Below are 6,488 nucleotides of genomic sequence, written 5' to 3'. Positions count from 1 at the left end.
CAATATTATTTATTTGAAACCTTTGGATATTATTTTGTCATTTGCATTATTTAAGCGAAGGCTTTAAGTATGTATGCGAATGAAATTGATCGAGTTTGTCATAAGAAACTTGAATGATCTATTGACAAGTCTCTTTTCGTATTGGGTCCTATAGTCTCTTATATTTATTAGTGCATCCAAGTATATTACGCTCTGACTTGTACCTTACGTTACTTTTTCTATTGATTTTGAAACTTGCCTTGAAGAGCTTGTTTAACCCAGTCAAATGTACCAAGACAGAAATATATCGTCGGTTTATATCTTTGGTTGAATGTGTTTTGTCATTAAGGGCAATTTAAAGTAAAGGGAGTAACTTCGAAAAATAACCTTTTTTTGGGACCTTAGCATCTTGTATAATAATTCTTATGTCATTTGTATATTATGGAATAAGTTTATATGATTCGTCAAAAGAACTTCCGGAAATGACTCTTGACGTTGTTTAGTTTTCGCTAGACAACGTTGTACGAACTACTTTTTTTTAAAACAATTTAAACAAGATGGCGACGACAGTAACGCATATCCGTCTCAACGTTGCAAATATGTTATAGTATTGACCAAGCAAGTCGGTATATGGGATTTAATCTGCACGGCTCGTGTGACCCTAATTAACCAGAACGACGTACGAGTTCTCGTGAAAGGGTCACACGAGCAGTGTACATTAAATCCAATATACCGACTTGATTGGCCAATAACTGTTTTAACACATGACACAATCAATTTACGTTCAACGTTTTAGAAAGGGGGACGATATTCCGCAATCCACGGATCCTAGGAAAGTTTCTTGTAGGGTAAAGAAAGCGGAAAATACGACTTTGGTAAGTTTTGAAATAATATTTTTTTTTTATTTAGACTTAATTTGAAATTGCGATTAAATGGTAGATTTTCTTATCGTTTCTGTTAAATTTATTCCAAATGTTATTTAATTAGTGACGATTAAGACTTTGACAAAATTTATTACAGTGGCGGATCCAGCCATTTTAAAATGGGGTCCCAACCAAGAGTAAAGGGGGGTTTCAACTATATGCTTCAATTCAAATGCATCGATCGTCCAAAAAAGAGGGGGAGGTTCCAACCCTCCGACCCCCACCCGAATCCGCCTTTGCAAATTGTATATACTTTCAAATCGGTGTATGAAAAAAAAATCAAAATTGAAAGGGTTATTGAGTTTGGATTAATTGCGTTTGAATATCTTTCCCTCAATGATATGCGTAGAGAAAGATGTATATTACCTAAATTTAAAATGTTTAATAAACAGAAAATACGTTTCTCTTTCCAATCTTTTACTCCCCAAACCCACAAATTTCTCTTTTACAATGTTTGTACAAAGTTCAACTTTGTCGTAATTTTAAGGCAGACAGCGGATTCGGGGGTGGGGCAAATAGGTCGTTTACTCTTGGATTGGACCAAGTATCGAGTTTTAGCATACACTCGTCAATATTGTTTATAGTCTCCCTCGGTGATATTATTTATCAATTTTGTAGAATAACGCCCCTTTCAAAATCCAGGTACCGCCCCTAAAGGTAAAAATATATTTGAACTGTGCAGTATTTCTGAGGTAGTTAATGCACACATTTGCTGTGCATTATCCAAATTATAGCACAGCAAGAACAAAGAGATTTTACCCATGTCATGTGTTAAGTAGTTTCAATTCTCGTTTATAGGTAGATTAAATAATTAACACAAAACATTCATTTGAATACTAAGAAGTTTTTGTTGTATATTTTTTATTGGATAGCAAATTTCATGGAGTAATATTTTTGCCAACAAATATATGCATGCGCCTGTTCAATTCAATGACACACATATAACTTTGGTTTGATAGATGTTGATTTTTACTAGTAATAAATTCCACATTTCCAATTTCAAAGCATTATAAGGATTAAACGCCTTTTTAAATAAATTTATTAGTGTACAAACCGGACAAAGCCACTCACAAATATATCATAAAATTTATTAGTTTGTGAGTGTCTTTATACACCAATCAATTCCTTTAAGAAGGCGTTTAATCCTATAATATATTAAAATATTGACCATTTGATGTTTTTCTGTGCTGTTAAGTTGTTGTGATAACGTCTCATTTCCCTAAACCTAAATCTTCAATTTTCATGAACTATTTTCAAAGTTTTAAATACTTAATCAAATGCTGTCGTACACCAATTAATTTAACTGAAGCTAGAGAATAATCGGAATCAAGAAAATAAGAAATAATGAACATAAAAGTAGTATATTTAAATCAGCTCAAATTTGATACATATATTTAAGAATTTAATGCTTCTTTTTGAAGTTTTATATGGAAACAAAAGCGTTGAGAAAAGCATATAAATGACTTTTTAATGGTATCATTTTAAGACAGCACAATACAAAAATGTTATACCTGCAATTCCCCAGTTTAAAAATGCTGTAACTTTTTTATAATGCTGGAAAATTTATAAAAGTGGTATTTATGGATAGCTAACGGATTACTCTTTCATATTAATGCAATGTTAGTATTATACAACAATTATGTATCAAATATAATTCTAACTGTGTCTACAAAATTTTACAAGAAATTCTAACTTTCAATTAAATTAAGATTCTTCATGGATTATCCCTAGAGATAAAAATTTACACCTAATCAAACATTATCTTCTTTTATGTGGTAAGGATATTACACTTATTACAGATTTATGAGAGAATGGAATACGATTGCGATAATTTGAGACACCCTTTTGTAGCTTTGCTGTGTTGTTTAAGATAACGTTATTGTGTAGTTATCATGGTTATAGAGATGTCGGAGCTAAATTCATTTAAGTGAACTGACCAAGATATTGCCATTAATTGCATAATAATTGATTACATAATGATTGCATAACAAAAATATTGCATTCATTTAAAAAGATTAATCTTTTATCTATCTATATATACTTCTTTCATTTATTTATTTGCAGTCGTAAGAAAGTAACAGCATTTTAAAGATTGGAGATTGGAATTACAAAATCTTAGTATTGTGCACCATTTGCGCGTCTTGTACAGTTAACGTCACTTTGGTGATTATCAAAGCCAAAGTATTTGCAATGAATTATGAAGCGGGAATGCTAAAATATGCGCAAGATAAAAGAACGCTTTCACAACCATTCACAGTTACACAAAGAAACAATAATTACCCTTTTACAAGAAAGTGTATACTATAAAGTGTATGCGCTACGAACTGCAAACCTTTAATTGACGTCTTTATTAGATTTATTAATATGTTGATTGGCATTTCAAGTCGGATGTGTTGTATGCATGTAACTAATGACTTGTCATTTTTTAAATAACTCTAACAAAGTTATGAGGAGGACAGATTAAAAATGACACTCCGTGAATTTTACGAACACCATCACGAATTGGATGATCCATATGATGTATCTTTGTCCAAACTAACTGTGGACATTTTTACCACGTGTTAGATTATGATTTGTCATTACGTCGTCTGATCTTTGTATTACCGAACGTGACTTATTCCCGAATGTGAATGTTTTGCTGATTGTGAATTCGTATTGCTTTAAGACGTGGCACGGTACTTTTCCATACCAAATTAATTTGTTGGGATTTGATGTTGTGTTTGTTGTTGTCATTGGATTTTGTCAAATGTTTTAACCTTTGTAGTTGTGAATCGTATATTGTTCTGTTGTATTATTGTGTTGTGTTAGGGATAACTACTCATCCAGTTCATTTGGTAGATTTAATTTTGGATCAACGAAGTTTAAACTATATATTTGGTTTGCAGTTTGATCAGAAGAAACAAAAAGCTAGATAATACAATTAATTATCTAATTACTACTACAATTAAATATTAATAAGTATTATAATTTTCACTGTTATTAATATAAGTTGAATAAGTCATACAAATCTAATCTTGAATTTCATCCAAATTCTTTCTTAATTTTCGGAACACGTTTTAGAAATTTAAATGTGACGTCACATTAGGCGTTGCATTGACTATGGCTAACAGGGCTGTGATTTTGTAATGTATTTGTTTTTATTCTATAGCTAGTCACCACTTCAGTTGAATCATGTATTTCTATTATATAGTCATTTTATAAAATTTACTGTTTGCAAAACTATGTATTATTCTTGATAATAATAATGTTTTTGTCCCAGGCAGAAAACCCTGGCCTCACAACTTTTTGGAACTTTTGGTCCTCGGCGACCTTCAACTTTTTACATCTGAGCATAGTTTTGTGTGGACGTAGCGCGCGTCTGGCGTATAAAAATATTTTTTAACCTGTTACCTTTTGATGGCTATTATTCGTTTGTTTCTCTGTCCTATATTTTCTTCCATTTATCTGTTTATTTATTGTTACCATGTCGTGTAATGTTGTCATTTTAATGTGTAATTAACACTGCCATTAAAGAGGGAGGTTTGGCATGCCACAAAACCAGTTTTAAACCACAATTTTTTCATAAAATGCCCTGTACCAAGTCGGGAAAATGGCCATTTTTACATTAAAGTTCGTTTCTGTGTGTGTTACGTTTCGATGTTGTGTCCCTGTTGTGTCGTAGTTCTCTTATATTTGATACGTTTCCCTCAGTTTTAGTTGGTAACCCAGATTTGTTTTTTCTCCATCGATTTATGAATTTTGAACAGCGGTATACTACTGTTGCCTTTATTTACAGTATTGTCGGCTAAAAAACAAGAATGTGTCCATAGTACTCGAATGTCCCGTCCGAACTATTATTTTTTGTATATTCAGTTGACCGTGAAAATGGGATATAATCTCTATTTGGCAAAATTTGGCATCAAAATTAAAAAGATCATATCATAGGGAACATGTGTACTAAGTTTCTAGTTGATTGGAATTCAAATTCATCAAAAACTACTTCGACCAAAAACTTTAATCTGAAGCGGGACAGACGGACGTACGGATGGACGAACGAACGAACGAAGAAACGAACGAACGAACAAACAAACAAACGAACGAACGAACGAACGAACGAACGAACGAACGAACGAACGAACGGACGGACGAACCAGAAAACATAATGCCAAAAAATGGGGCATAAAAAACCAAGAATGAAAAATATGAAACAATTCAATTGAGAAATGTAACGGCTTAACGAAAAACATATAACACAGAATATATCTGATATGAATATCTGGTTGAGTTTCTCACCTAGTTCTATCTACATGACGTGATTCTAAACAAATGTCATACAAGTGGAAGGTTTAGCTATATATCAACCAGGTATAAACCAGCATTATCATCGAAATATGATAGTTGTTTTCTATTGATCATAGATTTTGGCAGTTTTTGTGGACATTGCTGTTTTTAAATTCAGCTTTTTAGCAGAACATGTGTAATTATGTGCGTAACGTTTTTATGAGATATTATGATTGTGATTGTTGTCGCGTAATAATAACGATGGGATGTACATTAAACATCTAATATATTATATTTTTATTAATCTATAAACAGCCAAAAAATTGAAGCAATAATATCAAATTGTGTCCAAGGGAAATGGAAGTTGTATATGTGATAGGATGCTTTAAACGATCATACTGTTGTGAGAGTACATTATAAACATTTGACATCAGATGTTGGCTACATGAAACAAATATATGATTTCCTTTCACGCATCACGTATTTCTATAATATCCTAATTCAGATATACTTGTGATAGTTTGTTTTTAAAGCCAAATAATAAACGTATCAAACACATCTTTTACTGCAACGGGTTATTTTATTCCAGAAAAAATCGAGGTAAACAAGTAATAATTCATCAAAATTATTCATTGATAACAGATTTTAAGCAAAATATTAACGATCTAAATAGGGTTGTTTTTAACAAACTATTAAAGTGTTATTTTAAATTTATTTCGAAATGAAACAATGATGAAGTTATTAAATAATATAGGCAAGTTGTTTATTTAAGTATCGACGTTCGTCAAAGACATTTACAGCATTTCATATGAAAGGAAAATGGTATCTTATGCCTAATTTTCTCCAAAAAGGATCCTTTCAAAAACATATCAGTAGTTATCTTCCTTGATATCATAGTCTGAGGTCATTTGCTGAGGTCAATTGGTACAATAGTTTTCTTGAGGGATTGGGAGTCGGATGGAAGTATGAGAGTATGTGCTATTTATTTTGTTAAGAGAGAGGTAGATGGGTAGGATGGAGGTATATTGAATTTATGATGTCTATTTGATTAGATATTAAGAAAATAAGTTAGTGTTATCTCTCTTTGCTTAAACACTTTGAAAGGAAAAATTCCTATATTATTATATTTTAAGATAGGGTCTTTTCAAAGTTGAATATGAAGTTGAAAACGTCATTGTCAAAATTATGTCAGTAAAAGGTATGTTTTAGACGAAAAGCTCGTCTGGCGTACACACTTTCAATCCGATCATCTTTGATGATCAGTAAGTACTATCTACAACATTTTTGTTGGCGTCTTTTTTAAATTGATATGAAAGTATGTTTTAA

The sequence above is a fragment of the Mytilus edulis genome, chromosome 5 (assembly GCF_963676685.1).
Source record: "Mytilus edulis chromosome 5, xbMytEdul2.2, whole genome shotgun sequence".
In the NCBI taxonomy this organism is placed as follows: domain Eukaryota; kingdom Metazoa; phylum Mollusca; class Bivalvia; order Mytilida; family Mytilidae; genus Mytilus; species Mytilus edulis.
This window is presented reverse-complemented; position numbering follows the sequence as displayed.